This window comes from Ovis canadensis, chromosome 5, assembly GCF_042477335.2.
Source record: "Ovis canadensis isolate MfBH-ARS-UI-01 breed Bighorn chromosome 5, ARS-UI_OviCan_v2, whole genome shotgun sequence".
NCBI lineage: Eukaryota > Metazoa > Chordata > Mammalia > Artiodactyla > Bovidae > Ovis > Ovis canadensis.
In genome coordinates this window covers 33,763,405-33,782,978 of record NC_091249.1, presented here as the reverse complement: position 1 = coordinate 33,782,978, position 19,574 = coordinate 33,763,405, and the positions used below count along the sequence as shown (strand labels likewise).

The window sequence follows — 19,574 nt, the reverse complement described above, 5'->3', positions numbered from 1 at the left end:
TTGCAGAGAAGCTGCAAAGACAGTAGAGAGGGTGCCATCTGTCCTTCCCAGACCACTCTTCCCTGGGGCGTGTCTGTCACAGCTGGGACAGTGACATGGGGACACTGCATCCAGATTTCACTAGCTTCCCCGCCCACCGTGTCCTTTTTCTGCCCCGGGATCCCACACTTTGTTCAGTTGTCACATGCCCTTAGTCAACTCTGGGTCATGACAACCTGCTGGTTTTCCTCACCATCTTCTCACTAATTTGGTTTGTTTTGAAAAAAAAAAAGTTTATTTCCATTTAAAAATGCCATTTAGGGTTTATTATTGTTATTTTAAAATTAATTGGTAAATATTTAAAATTTTTCTCAGTTTTAATTTTGAATCTGGTAACTTTTGATGAATATAACCCAAAATTAAAAAAAAAAAAATCTCTTTGGGAAATTCCCTTGCAGTCCAGTGGTTAGGACTTGGTGCTCTCAATGCTGAGGACCAGGGTTCAATCACCGGTCAGGGAACTAAAACCCTCAAAGCCATGCCCTGCAGCCAAAAACAAAATATTTCTTAATGAAAATAAAGAACACAGAAACTCCTTGGAACTTGCAGGATCAAAATGTTGGAGAACTTCCATCCTAGAGCAGGGTTGGCAAGCTCTGGCCTGAGGGCCATGTGTGGCCCTCTGCTTGCTTTTTGTAAATGAAGCTTTATTGGCACATGGCCACACTTGTTCCTGCAGGTGTTGTCTCTGGTGATTTCAAGATACAAGGGCAGAGCTGAGTAGCTACAGCAGAGACACCCTGACCTGCAAACAAGAGAATATTTAAGGTCTGGCCCTTTACAGAAGGTTTACTACCGTTGATCTACATTATAGCAAGTCTGGGGCAAGTGCTTGTTAAAAATCAGGCCAAAACCTTATCAGGGTATGGGGCCCCCAGAAACATTAAATACCATCAAAATGTCTACCACATCATCGAAAGCAAACACCACCATGAACTATCCTTCAGGCATGAGAAGGAGGGAAGCCCTGACACTCACTGCCATGTGGAGGGGCACTGAGAACGGTGAGAGAAGCCAGAGGACAGACAGGGTGGGAGTCCACTGACGGCAGACGTCCGGAACAGCCCGGTCCACAGACACAGAGAGTGGGCTCCTGGTGGGCAAGGGCTGGGGAGGGGGCAGGGGGGACTGCTGATGGGGACATGGCTCCTTTTGGGGGGATGAAATGTTCTGGAATTAGTTAATGGGGGTTGTTGCACAACTAGCCATGAAAACACACTGAATTGTACACTTTGAAGGATGAATTTTATGGTGTGTGAACTACATCCCAATAAAGGAAAAAGAGCCCACAGGCCTGTGCTCTGGCTGCAGGACACTGCCCTGTTCCATCTCCACACCTGGTCTCCCCACCACTGCCTCACCTTGCAATTCCCCCTCAGACACAGTAACAGCCTCATCCTTCCCCCAACTACACCCCAGGACAGGGCCTGTGGCACCCCAAGGGATGGCTCACACTGCAATATCAACACAGTATAAAAAAGGGAAAAAGTCAAAGCCGTTTCCCCTCGAAGCAAACTGCAAAGATCTCAGGCAAGAATACATTTTTAAGCAACTAGAGGCAAAAGAGGTTTCAAGGCAATGTCCCAGCAGTGGGTGGGATCCTGAGACCACAGTGCCAGCTTCACAGAGGGACCCCAGGGTGTCCCCATGCCACCATCATCCCTGGCTGGGCAGCCAGCAGTGTGCAAGGAATGACCTCGCAGGGTGGAGGTGCTGGCTCCAGTCGAGGCTGTCCCGTGACCTTGGGTAACCTCCTCCAGCCATGGTTTACAGAGGCGTGAAGGCTCCCTTGCTGGCAGCACACTCCAAGGGTGGAGATTATATCTTGACTAAGTGACTTGCTCAGGGCTGCTGCCAACAGGGTCCCCATTCACGGTGCTTTTATTTGCTGCAGGCTCCCCATACCCGTGGCCACCCCCCTAGTCTCTTACTGAGTGCAGCCCAGCTCCCCCATGGTAAGTTGAGCAATTCCCCCAAAATTCATGTCCACCCAGAACCTCAGATGGTAGTGTTTCCCATATTCCTGAGTAGAAGCCCTGACCCCCAGGACCCTGAACTGTGACTGTATTTGGAGCTGTTGTTTTAGTTGCTAAGTCGTCTTTGACTCTTTGCAACCCCGTGGACTGTAGCCCGCCAGGCTCCTCTGTCCATGGGATTCTCCAGGCAAGAATACTGGAGTGGGTTGCCATTTCCTTCTCCAAGCAATCTTCCTGACCCATGAATCGAACTTGCATCTCCTGTATTGGCAGGCAGATTCTTTACCACCAAGCCACATGGGAAGCCCCTGTAATTGGAGATGGATCTTTAAAGAGGAGATTAAGGTAAAATGAGGTCCTAACGGGACCAATGAGCCAATGGGACAAGGGTCCTTATCAGAAAGATTAGGGACTTCCCTGGTGGTCCAGTGGTTAAGACATTACCCTCCAGAGCAGAGGGTGTGGGTTTGATCCCTGGTTGGGGAACTAAGATCCCACATGCCTCTGGGCCAAAAACCACAACATAAAACAGAAGATATTAATATTTTATGTTACATAAAATATTGTAACAAATTCAATAAAGCCTTTTAAAATGGTCCACACCAAAAAAAAAAAAAATCTTAAAAAAAAAAAAAGATTAGGACACAGGTACACACAGACAGGAAACCACATGAGGACTTGGGGAGAAGGTGGCCATCTTCACACCAAGAAGAGAGGCCTCAGAGAGAGCCAGCCTGTAGACACTTTGATCCAGGATTGATCCAGGATGTCCAGCCCCCAGCCCTGGGAGGAAATAAGTGTCCATTGTCCAAGGCCCCTACCTGTGGTATCAGGTTGTGGCAGTTTGAGCAGACTAGTCCAGAGACTTCACTTGGAAATAAGATCTTTGCAGATGTCACTAGCTAAAGAAAGATGAGGTCACTCTGGGATAAGGTGGACCCTGACCCAGTCCCTATTAAGGGAGGACAGACAGGGACTTCCCTGGTGGTCCAGTGGTTAAGAATATGCCTTCTGATGCAGGGGGACACAGGTTCAATCCCTGGTCTGGGAACTAACAGCCCACATGTCACAGAGCAACTAAGCCCTCGCACCACAACTAGAGTCCAAGAGCCTCAACGAAAGACCCCACATGACTCAGTGAAGATCTCCCGTGCCACAGCTAAGATCCAAGACAGCCAAATAAACACAATTAAAACAAAAAAAAAGGTGGGGTCTCAAACAGATAATCATACACCTGTGTTTACAGCAGCACAATTCACAACAGCCAAAAGAAAGATACAATCCAAGTGTCCATCAGCAAAGGACGGATGAATAAATGCGGTCCCTCCGCACTGTGGAAAATGATGCAGCCTTAAAGAGGAAGGAGATTCTGACACCCGCCACAACACAGGGGAATCTTGAGGCTGTGATGCTCAGGGAGAGAAGCCAGACAGAAGGACACACACTGATCCGACTCACAGGCGGTCCCTGGAGGAGTCAGAGCCCCAGAGACAGGAAGGAGAGGGTGGGGCCAGGGGCTGGGGGAGGGAATGGCAGTGAGTGTTTCATGGGGACAGAGTCTCAGTTTGGGAAGATGAGAAAGTTCTGGAGATGATGGTGGGGATGCTTGCACGACAGTGTGAATGTGCTTAACACCATGAGCTGTGCACTTATAAATGATTAAGAGGGTGAATTTTATGTTATGGGTATTTCAACACACACACGCGCGCGCACACACACACACACACACACACACAGACAAGATACTCCAAATGCTCACAAGAGCCCGTGTGCATCCCAGTTGTGCACATGGAGCCAAGTGGCCCGTGAGTGAACACAGCAGTCCTGGTGGTCTCGCCACACAGGTGACCGTCCCCAGGGGGCACTTCTGCCATTCCCCCCACCCCCCAGGAGGTGGCTGACATCTCAGTCATAAGGGAAGGGAGCAGGGACCAGGTTCCCCAAGTGTTCTTGAGGATTTGCAAGGACAGAGCGGAGGGCAGGCAGGTGGGAGGGCGCCCGGCACTTCAGCTCCCACTCTTGGCTCCCAGGCTGTTTACTGAGCTTGTATGTGTCCACTTCACGGGCTAGGCAGTTCCTGCCCCGAGGTCAGGAAAACAAGTTCAGCTCAGGACAGGGAAGCACCTCCTTGGCCGCTGTCCTTCCTGGTGGACATGGGACCTGTGGAGGACAGACCCTTGCTGGTCACCTCCCGGAGGCACGGGCTCTGGGCCAGGGGCATATCCTTTCCCGACTGCTCCCTGGCTTCCTTCTCGCCCTCAGTCAGGGCTCACCACCAATCTGCTGAAGGGCCTGGGGTCCCTCACTCAGGCCCAGGTTTCCATGGATACCAGAGAAGCTGGATGACCCCTGATGTCTTCAGGAAGAAGGAAATCAGAGCCCAGAGAGGCAAGGCATGTGGGGCTCAGGAGGGAGACCCCAGGACAGCGGGGTGACAGGACACACTTCCGGTCCTCCCAGGACCCTCACTGTGCCGCCTGAGGACACGGGCTACAGAGCTACTGCCCTCACCCCTTGGGCAGCAGCCCTGGGTGAATTTTACCAAACTGAGTTGAGGGTGGGAGCGGAGGCCTGCCTGACCAGGGGGCTTGGAGCTGGGAAGTGCTGCAGCCCAGGTCTGGCTCCAGCGCTCACCCCACCCCCAAGCATTGCAGAAATGGCCCCGAAGCTCCCAAGGCCTCTGCCCACCGCTGCTGGTGATGACCAGGGCCCGTCACCTTCTCTGTGCCTCGGTGTCCTAATCAGGAAAACAAGGAGGTCAATTGATTGTTGCCATGGGTAGGGCTGAAACCCTCCTTGGCTCCTTACTGCCCTCAGAATAAAGTGGTCTCACCTGAGGCCTCCTTGCTCCCCCTCACCTTGCATCCCTGCCCACCATCCTGGAACCAGGATGGTTCTTGGCACACACCACTCCCACCAGCTGGAGAGTCCTTCCCACTCTTTCCCCTGATCCACTCCAGGGTATTGTCAACTTCAACTCAGATGTCACTTCCTCCAGGAAGGTCTCCCTGCTTGAAGTCCCAGAGGGAGCATTTGCTGTTGTCCTCGGGCAGTGCTGTCACCATCAGCTCAGTTGACCGGGGTCTCTCTTATTATTATTATCAGGTAATACATGTGTGCATGTATGCTAAGTCCCTTCAGTCATGTCCTACTCTTTGGGACCCTATGGACTGTCTAGGTAAGAATACTGGAGTGGGTTGCTATTTCCTCCTCCAAGGGATCTTTCCGACCCAGGGATTGAACTCGTGTCTCCTGCATCTCCTGCACTACAGGCAGATTCTTTACCCACTGAGCCACCAGGGAAGCCCCTCAACCAGGGTTTCAACTAGGGTGAGTCTGTCACTCAGGGGACACTGGGCAGTGTCTGGGGACATCTGTGGTTGTCAGGACTGGGTGTTCCTGGCATCAGTGGAGTGGGGGCTTAGAGTGGGGGCACCCCTCACAGCTCCCAGGATGGTCCCCGCACGGCCAAGGGGCCCTGCCAGCCTTGCCCCTAGGCCCCGGGATGAGGGAGATCTGGTTGCTGGTTTGCCAGGGGTGTGCGCGGGTGTGGCTGCCTCTCTTACCGCCTACCCTGCAAGCCCATCCTCAGCCTGCAGCCCCGGCTCGCACCGAGGAACCCAGAGCTGGCAGCCCGGCTCTCTGGGCCTCTGGGGTGCCTGGCTTTGCGACTCCCATGGGCAGAGGGCTCTGGCTCACCTCTTGCCTCTCATCCGGCCAGAACTGTGACTCAGCGGGATGTTAGTCAGATAGCTGGGGACAGCACGTCCCATTCCAGGAAGCTCAGGAGCTCAGACCTCGGTGCGGCTGCTGACTCAGCTGGGAGCCCGCACGGATTACCATGTGGGATTGCTCCGGGTAGGGTGAGTATGCTCTCCACCTGCCCTGCCGTGTCACCCACCCTGGTGACAGGCTCACTTCTCCGTGCAGGAGGTCAGGTGAGGATTCCTCCCCCAGCCTCCTTCTTCCCTTCTTCCACTCACTCCCTAAACATCTGGCTGGGCAGTTGGGCAAGACCCCTGACCTGGAGGAGCTTATGGTCCAGCCTGGGTGACACAAGCAGCTGATCTGAATGTCACAAAACAGTTACTGCGTGGCCCTGGGCAGGTTACTCAGCCTCTCTTTGCTCCTAGTTTCTCCTCTGTGATGTGGAGATAGCCATCTCTAACTGGCCAGGGCTGTGGCGAGTTCCAGAACGAGCATGTGGGAAGGCAGCAGGGTAGGTGCATCAGTCAGCTGCTGCTGCGTGACAAGTCACAACCAACATAGGCTCCAAAACAACACCCTTTGTTGTCTCCCAGTTGCTCTGTTGGAAAACGGGGATGTGGTTTCACTGGGCCCTCAGCTTGGAGTCTCAAAAGCCTGACACCCAGGGACTGGCTGGGCTGAGTCCTTATCTGGGACCGCAGGGCCCCCTTCCAAGCTCGACAAGTGGTTGGCGGAATCCACCACCCTGCAGTGCAGGGACTGAGGCGCTGTTTTCCTGATGGCTGTTGGGTGGGGGGTGCTCTCAGCTCCCAGCTGCATGGCCTTCTCCCCGGGCAGCACACACACAACGTGGCTGTTTGCCTTTTTCAAAGTCAGCAGGAGTATCTGCTGCTGCTCTGATCTCTCTCTCCCTCTGTTTATTGTGGTAAAAAGCAATTTACCATTCTAACCATTTCTAAATGCACAGCTCCGTGGTATTAAGCATATTCACATTGTTGTGTGACTGTCTGAACCACCATCCAGAACTTTCTCATCTTTCCAAACAGAAACTCTGTCCCCATGAAACACTAACTCCCCACCCCCTCCTCCAGCCCCTGGCCCCACCATCTACTTTCTGCCTCTGTGGATCCTCTAGATATGCCTCTGGTCTCTTGTAAGGGCTCATCTGATTAGGTCAGGCCCACCCAGACAATCCCCCTTGGGATGAACCCCAAAGCCCACTGATTGGGGTCTCTGTTACACCTGCCAAGTCCCTTTGGCCACATCCTGTCAGCCTAACCATGGAGCAGGATCCCACCCACCCCAGGTTCAGAGTGTCGACACCAGGGGTGGAGATCTAGAGAACCATCGTGGAATTCCCCCTCCCCCAGGAGGTACGCAGACGTGAGGGGTGCTGCTACTGACCGGGCTCCTGGGCTTAAGAAGCACACAACGCCCCCCCTCCACCGCCCCACCCCCGGAACGCTGAGCAACCACGCAGGGCACAGAGAAGACACAGAGGGAAGTTGAGGAGGCTTTGACTCCAACATGGGGATGTCTCAGCCGCCTTGGAGCCTGGGCAGATGGCTGGGGGAGGACGGGGGATGACTCTCACCTCCAGAAAGCTCTAGGGTCCCTCACAATACCTCCTGGCCCTCCTGGTCACCCCTCCCTCTGGAGAATCCTCAAGGGGAGCACTTGGTGATCCTCCTGTGGGTGCCAGCACTGTGGTAGTGACAGCCAGCCCAGCTCTGTGCTCAGAAATGGAAGTGAGTCTCCTGGGGTGCCCTGCAAGTGGGGGTGTGTCTGGATTTGAACCTGAGTCTTTGGTGCTGGGAGCCCCCACAAACTGGCAGAATCCCCGCAAGAGAATAAACCCACTGGAAGGGCTGGCTGCCTGACGAGGTAGCAGACAAGACGCAGAGTTGGGCCTGCACAGCAAGCGTGGGTGTCAGTGCCATCCACGGTTAGACGGTCCTGTCTGTTTTTCTCCGCCTCCCCTCCCCCACCTCAAGGATGGAAGAACTCTCCATTCTGCAGATGGGCGATGGTCCTTCATGCCCACAGATTAAACAGAGGGCAGGGCCCTGCACACACACCTTCCTATTGTACTTTAGTTACAAGATGAGGCCACTGAGGGGACCTGGGGAAAGGGTGGATGGGATCACCCTGCATGGTTTTTGCAATTTCCTATGAACCTGGAATTGGGCTTCTCAGCTGGTTCAGTGGTAAAGAATTCACCCGCCGATGCAGGAGACACAGGAGATGCCAGTTCAATCCCTGGGTTGGGAAGATCCCCTGGAGAAGGAAATGGCAACCCACTCCAGTATTCTTGCCTAGAGAATCCCATGGACAGAGGAGCCTGGCAGGCTACAGTCCTTTGGGTGGCAAATAGACATGACTGAGCATGCATGCATGAATCTGGAATTATTTCAAATTATAGGCTTTCTTTAAAAACAATAAGTGAGGGGACTTTCCTGTGGTTCAGTGGTTAGGATTGCAAGCTTCTATTCTAAGGGGTTCAGATTTGATTGCTGGTTGGGGAACCAAGACCCTACAAGCCAAGCGGTGCAGCAGAAAAAAACAAAAACAAAACACAAATGAAACCATAGGTGTGTCTAGGTGTGACTGAGACAAACAAGGCCTGCCTTCTCCAATCACTGCCGTTCCACCCAACACTGACCTGCCTGCGGTGCCGCCAGCAAGGAATAGGAGGGGACAAAGGCCCTCTGCGAGCCCTGGTGCCCGCTGCAGGTGCCTGCATCTGCAGTGACCAGGCCCCCTGCTGCCCCTTGGTGGCCAGGAGGAGTCTAAGTCTCTAAACCCTTGGCTCCCGGTGGACCAAACCCCAGGGGTTGGCAGGACTATGAAGGTGATAAGATGCCATTCCCCTGATTAGATGATATTCTGCAGAGGAAGGAATTCGAGCGTATAATTAAAATCCCAAGTTAGAGACCACCCTTGTGGTCCAGTGGTTAGAATCTGCATGGGGTGTGGGTTCAATCTCTGGTCAGGGGACTAAGATCCCACATGCAGTGTGGTGCAGCCAATAAATAAGTAAAGTATATTTGATATTAATTTCTCATTTTGATATTAATTTCTCATTTAAATGCTTTCTTCTCTGTAATCATCCTCTGTGGTTTTTCAGCCTTCTAACTTTATTGAGGCTTTCAATGGCTAAGTCAAAGATCTCTCTGGGTAACATTACATTACACTTGAAAATATGGGGGTTATTTTCAAATGTCTTTTGATACTGATCTCTAATATAATTCCACAGTGATAAGAGAATAGGCTCTGTCTCATTTCAATACCTTTAGACCATGAAATTTTTGCACCTTGTTTTATGTCCCCAGATATGTTCCAGTGTCTCTTAGTTTATAATCTATGGGAACTTGAATAGAATTTGTATCCTACTGTTGTGAAAATTGTATGAATCTTAATTATGTTGAATTGGTTCATAGTGCTTTTCAGGTCTACTGTATCCTTCTGCTTCTCTGTATATTCATTCTATTCCTTTTTGAGAGTTTGATATTGAAACTCCAATTAAAAATTTATCTACTTAAAAAATAATTGTCATATACAGTGGAACTTATATGTAACCTTGTTCTGTATTCTCCAAGTCTCCTATAAATGTGTTATCATAACTTCATAATTTAAAAAATAAAAAAGAGGAAAAAATAAAATTAAATAAATTCCCAAATTAGTTGACTTTGAGTTAATCAAAAGGATGTATGGGTGGGCCTGACCTAATCAGGTGAGCCCTGGCTCCCTAGGGCAGGGCCCTTCCTGCAGTGACTGGAGGGATGAGGGGCCCCCTGGAGGAGATCATGCAGCCAGGCCAGGACCTGGTGGCAGCCTCCAAGAGCTGAGAGCCGTCCCTAGTGGGCTGCTAGCAAGACAACGGGCCCCTGGGCCTGACAACTGAAAGGAACCAAATCCTACAAATAGCCTGAGCAAACTGGGAAGTGGATTCTTCTTGAGCCTCAGGAGAGAACTCAGCCCAGGCCAGGGCCAGTGAGACTGTGAGCAGAGGCCTCAGCCACACTTCTGCCTGGACAGACAGGGGAGGTATAAGGTGCTGAGTCTGCGGTGGCTTATTACAAGAAGCTAGCAATAGCTAGCCAGCACCCTCCTCGTGTGATAGCAGAGCAGAGAGCCTGGGATTTCACAATCACTGTCACATTTAGTCACATGCAGGGGATGCTCCACTGGCTCAGGAAACTCCAAGCGCTTTGGGAGCTGGGAACTAGGAATCATGGCTGAAGTTCAAAATATGTATTTATATTAATATATGTCCCAAGACCACACTCCCCAAGGGCTCCACCTTCAATTCCCACCACATTGGGGAGTAGGTTTTAACATTTGAATTTGGGGGGATACCAGTGGCAATTAGAAACAAGCTCCTGATACACCAGTTCCCTGTCATCCTCTATTTGGGGTGCCTGTTGAAGCCCCACCCCACCTTCAGGCCCCCAGAACCCTCCCCCTGCCCCCAGCTTCTGAGCTCACCCCGGCCTGGCCCTCCCCAGGTCATGCCTCAGTCCTCTGTCACACATGCCCACCGTGTGCACTGTACTGGGAGTCTCTGCACCCAGACACGCGTGTTTTAGCCAGCTGGGCCTGGCACACAGGTGTCTGCTGACTCAACAAGTGAAGTCAGAGCGGAGGGAACCAAAGGAAGAACCACATCCTCCGTGTGCACCGGCTCAGATGGATTCAGGCCTGTGCACTGTGGCGGGGGGTGGGAATGGGCCCTGAGGTATAGGGGCTCCTTCCACCCACCACAAATGAGCCCCTGCCCCCACCTTACCATACGTGACTGCCACCCCATGTGTGTTCTGAGTCAAAGAAGGCCTTGATGACTACCGATGACCGTGTGTGCATCACCCCTGCTCTGAGGGAGGCTGACCAGTCAAGCCATTGCCTAGCAACATGCCCGTCTAGGGATGCGTGGGTCTCTGGGCCATGGCTGCTGCCTAGGCTGGGACAGTTCTCACTGCCCCACGGGTGGAAGCCTGGCTCTGTGGTATCAGATGGGAGCCGCTCTTGGCCTCAATGTTCAAGTTGGTCCAATTAGGTGGCAGCATTAACCAGTGCGTGAGAGGATTCGCCCGCAGCATGAGGAAGAATGGGGCCAGGGTGGGAGCCAGTGTGATAACATACACAGAGCACAAAGAAAGTGAGGCTGGTTCATCCTGGGAGCAAGAATCTTGGGGAGCAGGGTCCCCACTCCCCACTCTGCTGGGCGCTGCTGACACAGGCTGGGACGTTCTCTGTGGGGCCATCCTGAGCACTGTGGGGAGTGGAGCACACCCCTAGGCCCCCCACCCACTGTATGCCAGGGCCCCCTCCAGTCATGACAACCACAGACGTCCCCAGACATTGCCCAGTGTTCCTTGGGGGCAGGATCACAAGGGTGAGACCCTTCTGGAGGGGGTCGAGGTCATGTCTGAGCAGCCCCTGCTGCCATGTGAAGTACCCTGGGGCCTGCTCTCCCCAAGATTTCAGAATCAGAGCCATGGGCTATAGGGGTGGGGGTGGCTCTGGGTCCCGCGTGCTGTGGAGTGGGGAGGGGTGCCCTTGGTGGGTTTCTGGGCGGGGACCCAGTAATTACATATGTATCGTGAGGCTGTGGCAGCAGCCATGACCTTCTGCAAGAACGTTTTAAGGTTTCAACTGTCTATCTTGGCAGCTCTTTCAGGAGAACAGCTTGTCCGTGGAGAGAACTGATAATTGTGGGCATTTCAACACACATCTGAAGCGGGGGACCAACCAGGAGGAAGAAACGGTCTCTGACGCGGCGCGCCGGGTTGGAGTTTGTCCCTCACATGAGGGCCACCCTCTTGAGATAAAAGTTCCGAGAGGCGCTTTCAGCTGAAATGTTCACAAACTCCCAGAGAACAGGGGCTATCAGGAAAACACCCGCTGCTGGGAGGTCACTGAGCTCTGCCTCAGGCGGGAGGGCTGGTGGAAAGCTGGAAAAATCGTTCTCAGCTAAGAATCATCACCCCGGTCTGTGCAAAATACACTCATTTCCATCTTAGCCCCCTTCCAGGAGCTCAGTGGCCACCAGGGACTCGCGGCCACCCTATTGGAAAGTCCAGCTCTGGCTAAAAGGGCAGTGGCACCTCCATAAAGAAAGCCAGCGACACGAAGGCCTATGCTCTCATCCTTCCATGAGGCGGGAGCCAACCGGCCATGGTCCCAGCCCCCCACCCCTCCCCTCCACCCCCACCTCTGCCAGAGCTTCCAAACTTATGGGAAGATCCATCCGGTTTCGGGAGGGGGCAACCACATCCAGAGACATTATGAGAGGAACTAGTGAGGCAGGGGGCCTGCCTCCATGGGACACTGGGTGATGCTTGGGGACATCTGTGTGGGCTCAGCTGTCAAAACTGAGGGCTCCTGGCATCATGTAGATGGGGGCATGGAGGCTGCTCCACCCTCTCCCCACAGTACCCAGGATGCCCACCTCACCCCACAGGGTGACCCAGCCCGATGTCAGCAGTGTTGGATGTGGAGGACTCCAAATGGGTCCACAATTCTCATTAGAACATCCACCCTGCACACTGGCATCCCCTGGAGCCTGGCCTGGCAGACACTCAGAAACCCTTGCTGAGGGGATGGAGAACATTTTGGGGAGGGTCACCGCATCTGGCCAGGCCGAGCAGTCACTGTCCAGGTGACACACACCCGAGGTTGCCTCGGGAGACACTGGACAGATTCCACAGCCAGGAGACCCGAGGGGGCTTTGAGGGTCTCTGGCATTTAGGTGAGTCCCAAAGGAGGTGCTTCGAGAGACGGGCCTGCGGAGGACCCCCTCCGCCTTGCTCCTGCCTAGGGTCAGAGCCGCTGGCTGATTCCAGGGGGAGTCCCTGAAGCAAGATCCAGTCATCCCAGCAGGGCTGCCCACCCCCACCCTCTGGCCTTCGTTCTCTGGTCCTAGCTCTGCTCAGGCCACTGGGGTGTGCCAGGGCTGGGAGAGTTGGGAGTGGTGGTGCAGGGATCCTGAGCTCTCCAAGGTCACAGAGTCTGTGCTTTCTATCTTCCTCTTACATCCAATGAACTTACAGAGGCTCCAGGTCTGTGAGGTGGAGGCCCCCAGGAAAGAGTGACGGACTCTGGGTGCTGAACCAGAATGTCCTGGAACATGTAGACAGGGGGTCACAGGGCTCCACGAGGGCGGAGGGGTTGACTGAAGAAGCTGGGCGCTCACTTGCACCCCTGCACCCTCTTCACATCCATCCCTGCTAGTTGCACTGGAGACCTCATGGACCTTCACTGCCCTCTAGTGGCCATCAGTGGGAATCCCAGCACTCTGGGGATCGCCCCAGCCCCAGACCCCTCCTCTGGAGCCCCAGACTCCAGGTCCCACTTTTAGTCCTGGAGTCTGCAGACATTCAGCACAGTGGATCAAGGTGCTGTCACCAGGATGGACAGTGTGGCCCTTGCTTGGCGACACTCCCTCTCCCCTGGACAGGCAGTGGCCCAGAAATGGGAGAGTCCGTCTGTACATCCCCCCCGCACCCTGTACTGTAGGGACCTCGGGTGTGAGGGGCCTGGCAAACAGGAAGTGCTCCTGGTGACTATGAAACTAACAAGCAATCGGGAAAATCCTTGATTCCCCCCCACTTGTAGGACAGCAGGATCCCTTGGAACAGAGAACCACTGCAAGGCTAGCCACGTGTACCAGCTCAGGAGTGTTTTCTGTCTCTCCCAGCCAGCAGTGTCCACCGGGCACTGATGACCAGGCAGCTGGTCACCCTCAGCCATCGTGGGCACTGTGGTGTGTGGAGCAATCTTCCTAGCCAAGGCAAATGACCACCTCCTCGCTGCCAGGAGCACCGCTCCCCCAGTGTGACAACCTCAGATGTCCCCCAACATGGACCTGTGTCCCCTCAGAGTGGAGCAAGGGGTCAGAATCACCCCCCTAGGTGAGACCTCCTAGCACAGGTGAATTTCAAAAGGCTCAAGGGCTCAAGTGCAGAATACGCCATCCAAAACAAAATGCAGGTGGATTGTGTTTTTATGATCTTGACGTGTTAGACAACCACACAAAATAAAGAAGACAGGTTTGTGCAAAGTTTCAGATCTCTGATGACAAAATGCACCGTGAGCAGAGTGCAGAAACACTCTCCAAAAAACACTTGCAGTGGACCGTGTCCAGACAGAGAAATGGGGAGAATTTAGACATCACCAGGGCTTCCCTGGTGGCTCAGTCGGTAAAGATTCCTCCTGCAACGAGGGAGACCTGGGTTTGATTCCTGGGTTGAGAAGATCCCCTGGAGGAGGGCATAGCAACCCACTCCAGTATTCTTGCTGGGAGAATCCCCATGGACAGAGAGGCCTGGTGGGCTGCAGTCCATGGGGTCACAAAGAGTTGGACACAACTGAGTGACTAAATACAGCACAGGACAGAAACCCTAACAGACAGGATGCATCCGGGCCGTTTGCCTTAGAGAAACAGCTGAGCTCATAAAAAGGAGGCCTGGACGCAGCAACTAATACGGTCCTGGCTTGTTGGCTTGGCCAGGACATAAAACTGCACTTGAGAGGGTGGTGAGACACATCCTGGGATGGAAAACGGGGCATTTCTTTGTTGCTAAAGGTCAAAACAAAAATGAGAATACCCCAACTTAAAGTCACAGGCAAGGCAAACTTAATTCCAGGAACTCATCCCCAAACAACAACCAACAAGGATGAACAAAGTTTGCACAAGGACATTCATTCTAGAACATAGCAAAGAGAAAATCCTTCTTATCCGAAATCCCTTGAGTGAGTGGAATTCAGTTGGGAGGATGCTCACTGAGGTGTGAGCAGTGGTCCCTGATGGGTGTGGGGTTTGGGGTATCTTGTCTCTCCTTTGTCCATTCAGTTTCTTTTTACAATCAGTTGGTCAGACATTAACACGTTGCAGAAGGGTTGAATGTGGCTCACTCATCATGCTGTGATGACACATATACTCTATGTGACCTCACCCGGCTCCAGGTGGTTCTCCAAACTCCCCATCTGCTTGGTGACTTTGTGACACAGAGTTAACACTGAACCTGTTTGGGATCTTCAAGGAGCATAAACAAGCCAGATAGACCACAGGGCTCTAATCTCAGTCCTGGTCTCTGTCTGTGGGGACAGCGTCCCTCCCGGGCTGAGATAAAATACGTATTTTAGCTTCACTGAGGTTCGCTTTACATGTCATACAATCGGCTGGTTGGCAGTACACAACTCGAAGATTCTTAGTCAGTTCACCAAGCCGCTTGACGCCCTGGCCCCGTAGTTCTGGACCATCCCCTCAGCACTGTAAGATGTGTCTGGCGCCCAAACACCATTCACCCCCATTCCCACCCCAGCCCCTGGCAAGCCCAGGTCACCTTTCCGTTCCAACAGACTTACATTTTGTGCTGACTTCATCTAAATGGAATTATATGATGTGTTGTCTTTGGGGTCTGCCTTCTTGTCTAACATTTTTTATTTTACACACACATGCACTAGATGAAAATAAATGTTATAAAGACATCAGATCTCCCTCAAATTTATTGCTAAATGGAACACAACCTGAATCAAAGATCATCAGAACTTTTGCTAGAAACTGGAAGTTGATTCTAAAGACAGCTGGTCCCCGCCAGACACTCAGAGTAAATGGACTGGGAGGGGCACTCCCGGGTGCCACCGAGCCACCTCATTCATCCCCATGCTGTTTCCTCTTCCTACGTCACAAAAGCCACTCAAAGCCCTCTTGGGAATAAAACCAGAGACAAGCAAATGCATAACAGTTGAGAGATCAGGACTCAGCTGTATTTCGCTCCTGACTTCATTCTTCCTAAGGCCTCTGGCACATTTCCCAATCTGCTGTCCCACCAGGGGAGCGATAGGGTTTAGATATTTGTTCAGTTCCAATTACCGAGCTCTGCTCTGAGTGAACGGCATTGATGGGTTACCCTCCATGCACATGGGAAACGGGATGAAGCGCCGCAGACCCTAATCAAGCCTTTCGAGGAGGAAGCTAAGAGCTGGGAAGCAGGTGCCACTGTGGGCATGTGCCCATCCTGGGTGCGCTAGAACCCAGCCTGTCAGCCCCATGTCCCCCGTACCCCGGAGCCTGGATGGAAGACATTCCCTGTGGCTCCCATGGGCTCTTGGCAGGTGAGACAAACCCCCAGAAGTGAGCAAAGCTGAGAAGATGCAGGCGTGCACAGCGAGGACGCCTCTTAACTCATCCTGGCTCCAAACACCTGAGTGAACTCTAAACATATAGAAAAGGAAAACCTCATGACACCAACCTGCGCTTGCTCAAGTCCTGGCTGTCTTCAGCAACGAGGTTCAGGAACCCAGTGTCTGCTCCCTGGAAGAAAAACGAACCATGTTAGCTGGGTCTGATTTGGCCTGAACTGCCACATGGGGGTCAGCAGTACTATGATGAGATAGAAAAGTCCTTTGGCTGGGGGTGGGGAGTGTGGAAAGGATGCCTTCTGGCCACTCTGCCAGACATCAGGGATGGTACAGACAGGACGCTTCAGAATGCAGAGATGAGAATAACAGGGCGATTTGCCAGAAAGGTTTGCTAGCGATCTGTAGTGGTATCTGTGATGAAGTTTCCACATGTTCCAAAACTGAACTGGATGAAAGGACTGGATGTTCATATGACCTTTTTTTATAGTTTATAGAAGGTGTTCACCCTCATCATTGGACCCCCATGATCTCCTAGAGGAAGGCAAGAGGACTGAGTCAACCCCCTGCCATGAAGTACCCAGCTCACCCAGCTTTGCCTGAGGCATGTGACCAACTAAACGCAAGATGGGGCCTGAGGCAGAAAAAGGACATTAGGGAAAACTAGTGAAATATGAATAAAGAGGGGATCGAGGTGGCAGAAATGTATCCATGTCCACCTCTTGGTTATCACAAACGCACTATGCTTATGAATGACCCGGTCACTGGGAGAAATTAGGTGATGGGTAATTTGAAATACCTCTGAAAATCTAAAATTATTCTAAAAAACTTTTAAAAACTTCAGTTTAAAAATTTAGCGAGAGACTTCCCTGATGGTGCAGTGGTTAGGACTTCAAGCTTCCACTGCAGGGGGCGTGGGTTCGATCCTTGGTTGAGGAAATAAGATCCCACAAGCTGTGTAGTGTGCCCCCAAAATAAATAGTTTTAAATATATAAACATTTAGGGAACCCTTCTACACTGTTGGTGGAAATGTAAACTGGTACAGCCACTATGGAGAACAGTGTGGAGATTTCTCAAACAACTAAAAATAGAGCTGCCACGGGATCCAGCACTCCCACTCCTGGGCACATATCTGGAGAAACTCTAGTTGGAAAAGATTCATGCACCTCAATGTTCATAGCAGCACTGTTTACAATATCTAGGACATGGAAGCAACTTAAAAGTTCATCAATAGATGAACTGATAAAGAGGATATGGTGTATCTGATAAAGAACATAAGACATATATATACATATATACACGAAGTGTTGTCATTCAGTCGTGTCCGACTCTTTGTTTCCCCTTGGACTGTAGCCCGCCAGGCTCCTCTATCCATGGAATTCTCCAGGCAAGAATACTGCAGTGGGTTGCCATTTCCTCCTCCAGGGGATCTTCCCCACCCAGGGGTCGAACCTGAGTCTCCTGCATTGCAGGCAGATTCTTTACTGTCTGAGCCACCAGGGAAGGCCCGATATATATACACACACAACAAAATACTGCTAAGCCATAAAAAAGCATGAAATAATGCCATTTGCAGCAACATGGATGGAGCTAGAGATTATCATAGTAAGTGAAGAATCATAAAGACAAATACCATGATATCACTTATATGTAGAATCTAAAAAATTATACAAATGAACTTATTTATAGAACACAAACAGACTCATAGATTTCAAAAATAAATTTTTGGTTTGGGGAGGAGGGATAAATTCAGTTTGCCATTAACATATATAGGCTACTATATATAAAATAAATAATTGACAAGGACCTACTGTATATGGTACAGGGAACTCTACTCAGTACTCTGTAACAACCTATATGGGAAAAACGAGATAGAATGGATACATGTATATGTATAACTGAACAACCTTGCTATACACTTGAAACTAACACAACATTGTACACCAGCTATACCCCAATATAAAATAAAAGTTAAATTTAAAACATGTAAATGCTATATTATTTTTTTGTTGTTTAGTCGCTGTTGTGTCCGACTCTTTGTGACACCACGGACTGCAGCATGCCAGGCTTCCCTGTCTTTCACCACGTCCCAGAGCTTGCTTAAACTCATGTCCATTGAGTCAGTGAGGCCAACCAACCATCTCACCCTCTGTTGTCCCCTTCTCCTGCCCTCTATCTGCTGCTAAGTCGCTTCAGTTGTGTCCGACTCTGTGCGATCCCATAGACGGCAGCCCACCAGGCTCCGCCGTCCCTGGGATTCTCCAGGCAAGAACAAATCCAGTATACTATCATGTAAGAAACGAAGCGCCAGTCTATGGTTGATACAAGATACAGGATGCTTGGGGCTGGTGCACGGGGATAATCCAGAGAGATGATATGGGGCGGGAGGTGGGAGGGGGATTCAGGATTGGGAGCTCGTATACACCCGTAGCGGATTCATGTCAATGTATGGCAAAACAAATACAGTATTGTACAGTAAAATAAAGTAAAAATTAAAATTAAAAAAAAAAAGAACAAATCTAACTGGTTGTCAATTAAAGGCCAGGATGGAGAACTGACATCCCTACCATCGCCTGCAGGTGGTGCTGCAGCCTCAGGAACACCCTCTGGGCTCTACAAGCAGCTCTCACAGAAACTCAGCCAGTAGAAGCATCTGCTCTACCTGGCCCAACAGTTTAGGATTGGAGCTTCTCTGGCCACTGCGGCCAGAGTGGCGCCCTGGACAGCATAGGGCACAGTGGCCCACAGGGATGAGAGATGAGAGGGCTGGAGCAACGTGCCCACAGACCCGAGGCCAAGACTTGCCTCAACCTTGAAGGGACCATCTACATGTCTGATTCTTCATTTCATTTTTGAATCAATTAAAGGCTCATGAGAAGTTGCAAAACTGGTACAGAAGGGTGCCAGGGAGCACTCTACCAAGCTCCCTGACAGCCACATTAGCCAAACTGGAGAGAGTGACTGATAAACTAGGCACCATCTTTTTTTTAAGTCTTACTGAGATACAATTCTTATGCCACACAATTTGCTTATTCAAAATGCACAATTCAGTGGCCTTTTTGTACATTCACAAAGTTGTGTAACCATTACCACAACCAATTTTTGAACATTTTCCTTACCCCCAAAAGAAGCCCTGTCCCCATCAGCAGTCACTCCCCTGCTCCCCAGCCCCTGACCACCAGGAACCCAGTCTGTGTCTGTGGATCGGCCTGCTCTGCGCGTTTCCCATCAGTGGAGTCACACCCTGTGCGTCCCTCTGTGCCTGCTTCTCTCACTGAGCACCGTGTTCTCAGGGTCTGCCCACGTGTTAGCCAGTGTCGGGGCTTCTCTCTCTTGTGTGGCTGAGGGATGCTCCAGTGTGTGGAGGGACCTTGTTTATCCATAGTCCCATGATGGATGTTCAGGTTGTTCCCACTTCTGGCTCCTGTGAATCACACTGCTGTGAACACGGGTAGCTTATGAATCACTGCAGATATGGCATCTTTCTCTACCCTCACATCTACCATCTGCCAATCTCCCCATCCCCAGCCCTTTAGCGCCAGCTGCGGGCTGTCCTCTAGCCCTTGAAGCTGGACTTGGGCAGGGAGATGAGCTCCACAGAGCCGCCGACCCTGGCTATGCTCAGCCCAGACTGGCTTAGACTAGAACAGAAAGCAGTGAGGACAAAATCCATCCCTGGGGTGAACAGAGAGCAGGCCGCGAGGTGC

General features: G+C 51.6%; 1 protein-coding gene across 4 annotated transcripts in view; it reads right to left on the bottom strand.

Annotated features, from left to right (window-relative positions):
• Positions 1 to 19,574, bottom strand: part of GNG7 (G protein subunit gamma 7) — a 140,290-nt gene that overhangs the window by 79,387 nt on the left and 41,329 nt on the right. For all 4 annotated transcript variants that reach the window (XM_069591591.1, XM_069591592.1, XM_069591593.1 and 1 more), the window contains one exon: positions 15,980 to 16,041. The gene's annotated coding sequence lies outside the window, so the exon portion shown is untranslated. The remainder of the gene's footprint in view (positions 1 to 15,979; positions 16,042 to 19,574) is intronic.